The sequence below is a fragment of the Muntiacus reevesi genome, chromosome X, assembly GCF_963930625.1.
Source record: "Muntiacus reevesi chromosome X, mMunRee1.1, whole genome shotgun sequence".
Lineage (NCBI taxonomy): Eukaryota > Metazoa > Chordata > Mammalia > Artiodactyla > Cervidae > Muntiacus > Muntiacus reevesi.
In genome coordinates, this window is record NC_089271.1 from 7,732,933 (window position 1) to 7,746,215 (window position 13,283).

At 50.6% G+C, this 13,283-nt stretch overlaps 1 pseudogene; it reads left to right on the forward strand.

Annotated features, from left to right (window-relative positions):
* Positions 1-1,472: 1,472 nt before the first annotated feature.
* On the forward strand, positions 1,473-9,993 carry LOC136153947 (PI-PLC X domain-containing protein 1-like; annotated as a pseudogene).
* Positions 9,994-13,283: the final 3,290 nt, after the last annotated feature.

A 13,283-nucleotide genomic window follows, 5' to 3' on the forward strand; every position in this document is an offset into this window, starting at 1 on the left:
GCGTACTACTACAATCAAGGAGGAGTATTATTGCAGAGAGGGGACTATGACAGTACTACTGTAGAAAGGGAACTTTGACAATAGAGGGGGGACTATCACTATATAGCAGGACTATGACATTAGAGGGGGGTTATTTCAGCAGGGGAGAGGTTTTTACTGCAGAGGGGGGATTATGACAATAGAAAGTGAAGTATGACAATAGACACAGGACTATGAGTGTATGGGGTGGAGGACTATGACAATAAAGGAGAACTCTTACTCTATTAGTTCTCTAATAGAGAACTGTTACTCCATAGGGGAAATGGTTACTATGACACTAGAGAGGAGCTAATACTGTAGAAGAACTATTACTATGGGGGCGGGCTATGATAATAGAAGAGGAGTAATAAAAGCAACCCACTCCAATACTCTTGCCTGGAAAATCCCATGGACGGAGGAGCCTGGTGGACTGCAGTCCATGGGGTCGCAAAGAGTCGGACACGACTGAGCAACTTCACTTTCTGTCACTTTTCATTATTATAGAGGGGGGACTATGACAGTAGAGGAGCACAGTTACTGTAGAAGTGGAATTTTGAGAAAAGAGGGCTATTACTCTAAACACTATGACATTAGTGTTGGTCGCTCAGTCGTGTCCAACTCTTTTCAACTCCATGAACTGACTGCATGGAGCCCGCCAAGCTCCTCTGTCCATGGGATTATCCAGGCAAGAATACTGGAGTGGGTTGCCATGCTTTTCTCCAACTATGATATTAGAGGGGGCTATTACTATAGAAGGGGAACTATTACTGTAGAGGGAAGACTATGACAATAGGAGGGGAGTATTACTGTAGAGGGGGGACCACGACAACAGAAGGGGACTATTACTGTAGAGGGGGTACTATGACAACAGAAGGGAACTATTACTATAGAGAGGGGACCTTAAGAATAGATACAACCCCTGTCCGTAGAGAGCAGTAAACACAAAAATAAAGGCCCAGGCGTATGTTTGCCATGAAAGCAGTCCTGATGGCACGTGGACCACAGGCCTTGACTCGGGAGGAGCTGTGAGGGGAGGCTTCTGCCCAGGCAGGGAAAGTGGCTGCAGTTGGGGCTGGGCAGGCGGAACCAGTGGGTCACAGACCCAAGTTCTGACTGGTCCTGGGAATGACCGGGTCAGCCCCAACTGATGATTCTGGGGAGGGACTGGTCTGTTGTGGCCAGGTCAGGGAAGTGAGGATCTGAGTCTCTATAGGGAGGGGTCTTTGCAGAAACTGTTCCCAGGACATGGTGGGTGAGGCAGGGGGTTCCTGGACCCTCAGATCACCTTCAACACCACGAAGAGGGCTCTGTCCCCTCTCCCACGTGGAAAGACAAGGCACAGGGGCTTGGGAGTGAGATCAGGGTCTGGGTGGGTGGACAAAAGTCCGCAGACGCCACTCAGAAGTTCACGTCTCCAGGTGATTGTGTTTTAAATCATCTCCTTGCATGATGGGATGGCCATGCTTGGCCCCATGTGGGTAAAGTCTCTATAGTGTTTTTACTCATCTGTCCCCGCTCCACCAGGACACCCACCCAGAACAGGAGAGAGGGGACACTCAGACCCTGACCAGAGGCAATCCCAGCTTCATAGCTGCTCAGGTGGGTGCTTCATTCTGGGAGCCTCTCCAGTCACTTTTACTGCAGCAACACCCACCCGATGGAGAGAGCGCCTCTGGGGAGTGAAGGCGGTGTGACCTAGTGTCTGGGCTCCATCGCCCCTAGGATGGAAGCCCCCATCCCTGGAGACCCCACAGGCTCAACTGGGCCCCTCTCAGCCCCAAGAGGAGGGGTTAGTGCACAGCGCGAGGGTGGGGGACCCTCTGGAGGGGAACGCCAGCTCTAGCCTCAGGGAGAACAGACTTGAGCTGCTGGGGTCTGTCTGGTGGTCCATCTCCTCCCTCCCTTGCTCCCCCTCAAACCCTCCCTTCACCTCCTGTGTCTCTCTCCCCTCGCTCTGCTTCTGTCTGTCTCTCTTCATGTCTCTGTCCATTTCTCTCTGTGTCTTAGTCTCTCTGTCTCTAGAGCTCTTCTCCCCTCTCCACCACCCAATCCTCCTTTCTCTTGGAGAGAAGTCCGCTGTTTCTCGTTTCTCAGAGCTACGCCTCCACGCCACCAGCACTGGGTCTTCTGCACGTCCTGATTTAATTACGCAAAGCCCCATTTCCTCCCCCAGATATCCCAGGCTCGACCTCTGATGGGCTGGCAGGTGAACTCGCCCGGCTCCTTCCTGTGCCACCAAGGCGAACGCGGACTGGATGTCAGCGCTGAGTTCTAAGCTCTGGGATGTGCCCCTGCACCACCTCTCCATCCCAGGTGAGGCCCCGCAGGCTCGGCTCGGCGGGGATGCGGCTGCGAGACGGGTCCGAGTGTGGGAAGCCTCAGGGCCAAACATGCACCCATGCAGGCACACACAGGCACACTGAACGCACACACACACACCAAACACACACACATAGATACACCAAACACACACACACACACGCACACACACACACCCCAAACACGCACGCACACACACTGCACACACACACCAAACACACATGCACACACACACCAAACACACATGCACACACACACACCAAACACACACACACATGCACACACACACACATGCACACGCACGCACACACACTGCACACACATACATACACACACCAGCACCTTCCCTTCTCTGTCCCCTTTATCCCATTCAACCTGGAAGGTATGTGAACCTCCGAGAGCCTGCCTTGAGGACACATGCCAGCCACCCTGGGGAGGGGTTGTGCTTTCTCAGCCACTCTGTTCTACTCCTGGGGACCCCTTACCTTTCCACCCACCTTTTCCATCAGACTTGTGCTGCACCTTCTGCACTTGAGCCTGGACGGCCCAGAGTTTAAGGTGTCCACCTCTCCCCAAACAACTCGATAAGTGGTACCGGAACTATCTAATTAAAATGAGGAACCTTTGACTCCAGCCAGTTTGGTTGCAAAAATGCTGCAAAGCTCAGCCATGGGCGGGCATCTCGGCTTGGGGATGCCCCATGGTGACCAGGCCGGCAGGCACTTCCAGGGTGACACAGCAGTGCTCAGGCCATCAGAGGGGCGGCCACCAGACACCATGGCCTGGGAGGGGAGGGTCCCTGCCACACAGCACCACCCTGCTCACCTCCTAGAGGTGCAAACGCGCCCCATTCTCCACCAGCACTCCTCTGGCCGCGCGGACACCGGGAACTGACCTGGCTCTGTGTCCCTGGGCACTGCCCGCTGGGAGCGCACATGGACAGTTGGACAAACAGGAAGTGCTGTTTTCTATGGAAGGCAGCTTTAGACTCTTTCTCACCCTCTTGACAGCTGTGGGGTTCTATGCCAGCCACCCCATCCCTGGGAGGAGGGGCCCCTACGTGGCCCTGCCCTTGAGGGTGTGGAGCAGACAGGGAACCATGGACCCGGTCTCTCAGCCCTTCCAGGTGCTTGCCCGTGGGGAAGGCTGTGGGGGCCCCACAAGGAGGAGGCTTCCAAGTCTTCAGGCCTCCTCCATCCAGAGGGGCCCTTGGCCACTCTCCTTCCTGTACCCTGTATATAATAACTCGTGATGCCTCTCCCCCAAGCCCGGGCACCACTCATCTGCTTCTGTATTGTAAATTGGCCTGTTCTGGACATCTCTTATAAATGGACACGTAACATGTGTCCCTCTGTGTCTGCTTCTCTCACTGATCATCGTGTGTTCAAGGTCCATCCACGATGTAGGGTGTGTCAGAACGTCACTCCTTTTCATGGTGAGTCATACACCACTGTGTGCAAGGACCAGAGGCTGCTGACCCACCCATCCATCCATCCACCCACACACCCACCCACCCACTCACCTATCCATCCCCTCACCCATCCATCTAACCACCATCCCATTCATCCATAAATCCACCTATCCATCATGCATCCATCCATCCACCAACCAGTCCATCATCCACCCATCCACCGATCCAACCCCACTGGCCCATCCATTGTCCACCCTCCATCTATCCATCCATCCACCCACCATCCATCCATTCATCCGTCCACTTGTCTATCCACCCATCCATTCACTCTTCCGTAACATCATCAAATCAAATTATATTATGAACTTGTAAATCCTCCTTCCCAGCCCTTGACCCTAAGAATAAATAAGAAAAAAGAGAGAGAGAGAGAGAGAGAGAAATAAAGCTAGCCTAAATCTATGTTCAGAGACGGAAGGGAAAGATTTCTGGATTGTACCCAGGTGACCACTAAAGTGTGAACCTCTCCACACTGTCTCTGAAACAGATCACAAAATAAATGAAACCACACATGACCCACAACACTGGCGTCATAAAGAGCCTAAAAATACTATGAATAACTTCAAAGTACTTGTAACTAGAGAGGATCTGTCTGTGCTTAGTTGTGTCCGACTCTTTGCAACAACATGGACTGTACCCACCAGGCTCCTCTGTCCATGGGATTCTCCAGGCAAGAATAATGCAGTGTGTTGTCATTCCCTTCCCAGGGGATCTTCCCAACCCAGGGATCACCCCTGCATCTTTTATGTCTCTTGCTTTGGCACACAGGGTCTTTGCCACGAGCACCACCTGGGAAACAACAAACCATAAAATCAAAGTGGTCTTAAGCCTTTCCTGTCTAAAAACAGGATTCCTTAAATAAATTGCTCTTCACTTTCTCACATCGGCAGGGACCCCATTCCAAGATAAGATTCAGCTCCCAGGTCTCAGTGGATATGTCTTTAGGGACTCACCGAGCCCTGCGGCACTACAGCTGTGCATCCTGAAGGAGGCTTGGGGGCACAGAAGACAGGCTTGTCTCCCGCCTTGTTTGCCTGCAGGGAGTCACGACACGATGACATACCGCCTGAACAAGAAGTCACCCATCTCTCACAAGGAGTCAAGGCTGCTGAGCTTTGGGGCAAAGTTCTGTCATGTCACCCTGCCCGTGGTGCTCAAGTGGTCCATCACCCAGGTGAGGGTCTGCAGGCACGTCTGGGCCCTGGCCCCAGCTCCAGCTGCTGGTGTCACCCACAGGGGGCAGTGTCCTTATCCCTGTTGGGGAAACGGGATTGAGAACAAACCTGCTGTAAAGCAGAATTGTTGTTTAGTCGCTCAGTCATGTATGACTCATTGCAACCCCATGGATGTAGTCCGCCAGGCTTCTCTCTCCATGGGGATCTCCAGGCAAGAATACTGGAGTGGGTTGCCATGCCCTCCTCCAGGGGATCTTCCCCACCCAGAGAGCCTCCCAGAAAGGTAGGAAAGGACACAGCTTTACTCTGGAACCAGCCCGAAGCCAGAGTGGGACCCATGGACTAAGAGCATCACAGTCTGAAGTTACAGAGGCTGGGCAAGCTGGGGGGGGGGGGGGAGGTTGGGTCCCGCACTTTGTGCAGCTGAGCTGACACCAGAGCTCCTTCCTGGTCCCAGATAAGCAATAGTTGAGTTCCCATGTCCTCTGAGGTGGGTTTGTGTTTGCACCCCGGCACCGCCTCCAGGGAGACTTTCTTGGTGGCTCAGACAGTAAAGAATCAGCCTGCAATGCAGCGGACACAGGTTTGCTCATTGGGACGGGAAGATCCGTGGAGGAGAAAATGGCACCCCACTGTAGTATTCTCACCTGGGAAATCCCATGGACAGAGGAGCCTGGCAGGCTACAGCCCCTGGGGTCACAGAGTCGAGACGACAGAAGCGACTGAGAACACACGCACACACTCCCACCCCTCCCCTGCAGTGCTCCTCCTGGGTGGATCGGGGCTTTTATGGGGTGGAGAGAAGCCGGGTGGGAAGCAGTCATTGTGGAGGATGTAGAGGAGTCAATGCTGGGGGCCCTGTCTGCGGGGAGGGGGCACCCGACTGACAGTGGTCCTGTCACTGGCACATGTTAGCCAGGGGTTGGAGGCTGGACTGGGTAGAGAACCCACCTGGGCCCAGGTGCCCCCAGGAGCAGGGGCCCACCTGGAGGGGACAGATGGCTGTCAAGCACAGCTCTTGCCTTGTGTAACTGCTTTCTCCTGGGAGATCCCTGGTTGCTAGAATCTTCCTCAGGGGATCTGACGGGCAGAGAGCCAGGGCTGGAATGTGGGCAAACCTCATTCCTGCTTGCATCAGGTGCCTGCAGCCTGGCCTTAAGAGCTCACACCAGAGAAGGGACCGAGCAGGAGGGGGTCCACCAGAGCCCGGGAGTCCTGCAGGACTTGGGTCCTTCTGCTCTGAGGGTCCCTTGGTGTCAGGGTCCCTGTGTTCTGCGTTACTCGAGGGCAGGGTCCCTCCATCCTGGGGGGCCTTGGTGCTGGGGTCTCAAGTGGTATGACTGTCAAGAGAACCGGGGTGAGTGCGGGGTGGGGGGCATGGGTGGTGGTATTTCAAGGGGTGTTGAAGGTCATTCTCTGCAGCAGCACTTAATTTAATCCTTGTAGAGGTGGATGGCAAGTGCCTGTGTGTAGCTGACAATATTCGTATGAGTCTTTTCTTTTTCTTTTAATTTGGATTGGGGGGGCACTGTGACTTCCTTTCCTATTTTTTATCATTATGTTTTTTTTTCTTTTCTCATCATGACTCTCTGTAGAGGACACAGTACCATTTTCAGCTACTAGTTTATGTTAATATTAGTTTTTGCTTTTTCTTTTATTTTGGATGGAGAGAATCTATTATTTTCTTTCCCATTTTTTAACCTTGTTTTTTTTTTTTCTTTTTCCATTATGACTCCTTGTAGAGGACACAGTACATTTTCTGCTACAAATTTATATTAGGGCTTCCCTGGTGGCTCAGTTGGCAAAGAATCTGCTTGCAATGTGGGTGACATGGGTTTGATTCCGGGGTTGGGAAGATCTCCTGGAGAAGGGAATGGAAACCCACTCCAGTCATCTTGCCTGGATAATTCCATGGACAGAGGGGTCTGGTGGGCTACCGTCCATCAGGTCGAAAAGAGTTGGAAACAACTGAACAACTTTCACTTTTCAATTTATGTTAAAGTTATTTTTTGCTTTTTCCTGTCTTATTTGTGTGGTGGGCAGATGTTTCTTCCTTTCATTCTCCCCTCTTGATTCCTTCTTGCCTTTCCTAGAGCTGTTTGTGGGGTGGGCACAGACCTTTGTGGGTCTTGTGTGTCCTCATGTCCAAGGGTCCAGCTTGGGTGTTTGGAGCCCAGGCTGTTGAACCCACAGGGAGCTTCCACCCAGGGACTGCCTGAGAAGAGAGTGAGGCTGGACTCTGTAGGAACACTCCCCCAAGACCACAATCTGGACCCGGGCTCTGTGCTCCACGTGACCAGTGACCCTGGAGGCCCTGTTCCCAGAAGCAGGGCCTCAACCCCGGCAGCACCAACACTGTTGGTTTTGCAGTGGACGGTGTGGCCAAGTCACTTACTGTTTCACTCTGGCCTCGGCCCCGGTGCCCCACCACAGAACCTAACGACCCTTGGGGTCTGGAGGTTCCGGCCTGCCTCAGTCTGCATGTGCCCTGCTGGCCTCCCACAGTCACTGCAGTACAGACTTCTCACAGTATTATAAGCACTGCTCTCTGCGGCTGTGCACACACACACACATGCATATCCGTGCACACACAGACCCTGAACACACGCACAGATGTGTGGTCACCTGTACCTACAGGAGCATGTACATATGCACACAAACAAACACATACACACACACACCAGAGCAATGCCACAGCTCCCCACTGCCACTCAGGAGAGGCTGGGTCCCTTGGGAGCAGGCGCCATGCTTTATGTCTTTGTGTGTCAGGACCCCCAACCCGTCTGTAGAGGGGTTGTGCTGGGGAGAAGTCCCCACCCACGCCCCTGTCTCTCACTACAAGGCCCCTCTCCTCCACCCCCGCCCAGAACACCCTCACAGAGATCTCGGCGTGGCTGGAGAACCAACCCCTGGAGGTGGTTATCCTGGCATACAGGAACTTCAAGGGCATGATGGAGGACCTGCATGAGTAGCTGATGGGCTGCATCAAGAACATCTCTGGGGACATGCTGTGTCCCCGTGGGGTGAGCAGAGGCCAAAGGCCCCCCATGCTCTTGGCAGCGGGAGCACTAGGATTCACTGTAATCAGACTATCTGCTCACTGCATGAGGCTGATTCAGACACCTGATGACACCATTCACGAGACCCCAGTAATCCACCCACCACTGTCTCCACTGAAACACCCCAGTAACCAGCCCATCACTGGTCACAGGCACGCCCAATAATCCATCCTGCCTGGTCTCTATTCAGACACTCCCCAAATTGATCAATCACGCCTCGAGATGCCCCAGTAATCCACCCGCTGTTTCTTATCAGGAATCCCAATAAACCATCCACACCTGTTTCCACTCAGGCACCCCAATGATTGACCCATCACTGCTCAAGACACCCAAGTAATCTACCCACCACTGTCTCCACTCAAACACCCCAAAAATCTACCAATCACTGCTCAAGACACCCCAATAACCCACCCATCACCATCTCCACTCAGACACCCCAGTAATCTACCCACTAGTGTCTCTACTCAGACATGCCATTATTCTACCCATGACTGTCTCTTCTCACAGAGAACCCAATAACCAGCCCATCACTGCTCATAGAACCCCCAATAATCCACACACCACTGTAGCTTCTAGGACACCCCCAATAACTGACACATCATGTCACAAGGTACCCCAATAACCCCTGTGAACATGTCTCATGGGTACCTGGATGATTCAACCCACAGAAGGTGCCGACTCTGTGCTAGCTGTGGTCCCAGGAACAGCAGGTCATCCTGTCATACAAGGACAAGGCATCCATGAGTCAGCATGCAGAACTGTGGCCCAGTATCCCCTACTGGTGGGGGAACCAGGTGAAGCCCCGAGCCCTAGTCCACTACCTGGAGCACATGAAGAGCTGCAGCCACCCAGGTGAGTGCCGCCTTCACACCAGGACAACTGGTCACACGCAAGTCCTAGCGAATGGGGCTGGCTTTGGGTTCAAGAGGAGAAATGGAACAGGATGTATTAGGGGACATTATTCTGTTCACCACATGGGGACCAGGGCATGGACATTCTTGGGGATGTTACTGTGTCCACCACAGGGGGTCAGGATGTAGACAGGATGTGAACATCTGTGCAGACATTATTGTGTCCACCACACGGGGTCAGGATGTGGACATCTCCTGGGTCACTGTCCAACCCGCCTGCCCTCTGTAACAGGAGAAATTTGTGAGTCAAAACCCCTGTGAGCCCCTGCTGTCTGAACTTTGGTCTCTGTCAGACATCTGAATCTCTGACCGCTGCAGAGGCCAGAGTCTGAGTATGTGACGGCACAGGTTGGTGACTGGGTGGGCAGGTGACCCCATGGGTTACTGGTCACATGGGCAAAAGACCCTGTGGGTTGGTGACCACGTGGGTGGGTGACCGTGCAGGTGGGTGATGGTGTGAGTGGGTAATCATGTGGACAGGTGACCTCAAGACCTTGCATGTTAGTGACCCCATGGGTGGGTGACCACGTGGGTTGGTGGCCACGTGGAGGGATCACTGCATGGGGTAGTGACCCCATGGGGGGTGACCATGTGAGTCCATGACCACATGGTTTGGTTGGCCACATGACTCCGTGGGTTAGTGACTGCACACGTGGGCGGTTGACCCCACAGCTGGCACCAAGAACAGCAGCCCCTCTCTTGTCCCAGGCAGGCTGTTCACGGCCGGCATCAACCTCATGGAGAACCCGGAGTTTGTCCTCGTCCACCCCGCCTGGTCCCTGGAGAAGCTGACCCAGTGGGGGCTCCCCTACCTTTGCACATGGGTGTGGGGCCAGTGACGGGGGTCGGCCGCCGGCTGTACCAACACCATTGCAGGCGACTTCATCTGGGCCGACGGGTGTGTTGCCGACGACATCAGGTTGAACCGGAAGCTGCTTGAGGCTGATGGACGGCGCATGTGTGGAGCTGGGCATCGAGGAGGATGCATCACAGTCACGCGCTGTGATGTTTCCGGCCTGAACCGGAAGCCACCTCGGGGCTGACGGACGGCACACTGAGGGGCTGAGCGATGCGGAGGCCGCTCCTCGTTCGCATCCTGTGACGTCACTGGGCTGAACCGGAAGCTGCTTCGAGGCCTACGGACGGCGCGTGAGTGGAGCTGGGTATCGCGGAGGGTGCGTCTCAGTCACGTCCTGTGACGTCACCAGCCTAAACTGGAAGCCGCCTAGGGGCTGACGGACGGCGCTTTTAGGAGCTGGGCATTGCGGAGGCTATTCTCAGCCCTGTCCTGCGGGGCTGGTCATCCGTCCGCCAGTCCACTGAATGTGGGTTACTGCAGAGGTGGGGCCAGGTGGCAGGGTCCATGGTCTCCTCGGTTCTCCGTGTGTCTCTCGGCGAATGCAAGGTGTGAGGTGAGTGCATGATTTGTACAATCACATCCTCAAGGAGACACACCTGGTCTGTGGGTTCCCGATGGGAGAGGCTGGGGTACCCCCTCCCCCTGGGCACTGAGAGTGGCAGACGGTGACCCCCAGCTCGGGAGGCGGGAGAGGCACTATGACAGTGTCCATAGGAGGGGACTGAGCGCTTTGCGATCCCACTGAGAAATCCCTTTTATTAGATAAGGGGCTTCCCTGGTGGCTCACTAAGAAGGCCTCCTTATCTCTCCTTGGGAGTCCTTGGAACTCTGCCTTCAGGTGGCTACATCTTTCCGTGTCTGCTTTGCCTTTCTCTTCTCTTCTCGTCTATTTGTAAGGCCTCCTCAGACAACCACTTTGCTTTTTTGCAATTCTTTTTGTGTGGATGATTTTGATCACCACCTCCTGTACAATGTCAGGAACCTCCATCCATAGGTCTTCTGGTGCTGTGTGTGCCAGGTCTAACCCTTGAGTTTATTTGTCACTTGCAATATATATACTCACAAGGGATTTGAATAAAGCAAAGAAACAGGGAACACAATAGAATGGGAAAGACTAGAGATCTCTTCATGAAAATCAGAAATGCCAAGGGAACATTTCATGCAAATACAGGCACAATAAAGGACAGAAACGTTATGGGCCTACCTAAAACAGAAGAGATTAAAAAGAGATAGCAAGAATACATAGAACTATTAAAAAAAATCTTATTAACCTGGATAACCACGATGGTGTGATCAATCACCCAGAGCCAGGCATCCTGGAGTGCAAAGTCAAGTGGGCCTTAGAAAGCTGCAGCACAAACAAAGCTAGTGGAGGTGATGAAATTTCAGCTGAGCTCTTTCAAATCCTAAAAGATGGTGCTGTTAAAGTGGTGCACTCAATAGGCCAGTCAGTTTGGAAAACTTGGCAGTGGCCTCAGAACTGAAAAAGGTCAGTTTTCATTTCAATCCCAAAGAAGGGCAATGCCAAACAATGTTCAAACTACCACACGACTGCACTCATTTCACATGCTAGCAAGGTAATGCTCAAAATCCTTCAAGCTAGGCTTCAACAGTATGTGACCCGAGAACTTCACAGACCCCACATTGAAACAGTTGATTCTAAATGCACAGTGATACCACAAAAATGGTCAAGGTAAAGACATACAATGTGATTTTATTTATGTCTAAGTCAGTGAAACAAAATATTCGCTGCAAGGTACAAACTTTTTTAGCTTGAAAAATCTTATATTTGAATAGAAAATATCCTGCTGAAATTGAAAAATATGTTTTAAAGTGAAATTCGTTTGTAATTGTCATTTATTTTGAGCCTATGGAAAAAAGAGAATAAAATTACATTCATTGGGACTGCTTCAGTTCAGGTCAGTCACTCAGTCGTGTTCAACTCTTTTCATTGGGGTCTGCTTAAACCTTCACATTTTTTTCTTAAAAATTCCCTTACAGTTTTACAGTCTTAATTAGATATAAAATGATCAGTAGATTTTATACTATGTTTGTTTTCTGGACATTTTCATTGCCTTTAATTTATGAATGTAAATAGAATATTTTTCTATTGAGTGAATATTAGAAATTGCTCCTCTCTCTTGTGTGGAACACGCTGTTTAAACTACTGTTGGGAGACATTTTAGTGCCTAAAACCTTTTATAATTCAGCTCTACAATCTAGGTGTTTTGTTTGTTTGTTTTGCTTTGGGCTGAGAATTTTCTCATCTATTTTTAGTATCTTCAGAGTTTCTGTTAGGAATATGTGTCTGCTGTTCTTTACTTGCACAGTCGTGTCCAGCTCTTTGCCACCCCATGGACTGTAAGCCCACCAGTCTCTTCTGTTCACGGGGATTCTCCAGGCAAGAATGCTGGAGTGGGTTGCCATGCTCTCCTGCCGGGGATCTTCCTGACCCAGAGATGGAATTGACATCTGCTACAGCTCCTGCATTGCAGGTGGATTTTTTACCACTGAGTGAAACTAGATCTTGTATACATGAAACCCACTTTAATTATGAAGATTCATAATCAGTGAAAAACAAAGATGGGGAAGCCCAAAGAAGCATTTATCTTTAACCAATTAATAATAATAAGAAAAACCCTTCATTTCAATTTGCCTTCATTTTTTTTCAATTAATTTTTCACTGAAGGATAATTGCTTTCCAGAATTTTGTTGTTTTCTGTCAAAATTCAACATAACAGTCTTTCTTAACTCATAATTTCTCTTCAGTATCATCTTACTCTGTGTAAATAACTTCTTTTAACATTTCTCACAGACAAGGTATCTGCTGAGAATGAATTCCCCAATTTTTTGTTCATATGAGAATATCTCCTTCTCCTTTGTTTTTTAAGGATAATATTCCTGGATATAGAAGTTAATTTCAGTAGTTTAAAAAAACTGATTTATTGACATGTTGTACCTGTACCATGAATTTACTAGTTAAGCCATATAATTCATTGATTTGTAACTTATTCATAGGTTGAATAACCACAACCACAGCCTCATTCTAGAATATTTTCATCATTCCAATGGGAAACACTCTCCAGATGGCAAACACTTTTCACTTCCCCCTTCATCTGCGCCCTTGCACTCACTCCTCTTTTTTAGGTCTTTAGAGAATTACCTTATCTGAGACATGCGCATTCACAAGAACAGAATACTGCAATAGAAAGCCTTTTGTTCCTGGCTTTATTAATTAGCATAATCATTTCTGAGCTCTACCATGTTATAGCTCATATAAGAACTCCATTCATTTGATGGCCAAATAATTTTGCATTGCATGTTTTATTTATTTGATCACCAGTTGATGGACATTTGAGTTATTTCAATGTTTTTTTCCTTTTTTAGTTTATTTCTTTTTAAACTTTATTTATTTTTAATTTAATAATTTAAAAATTTTGAATCTGTGTTCATCATCTATGTTCATCAGTGATA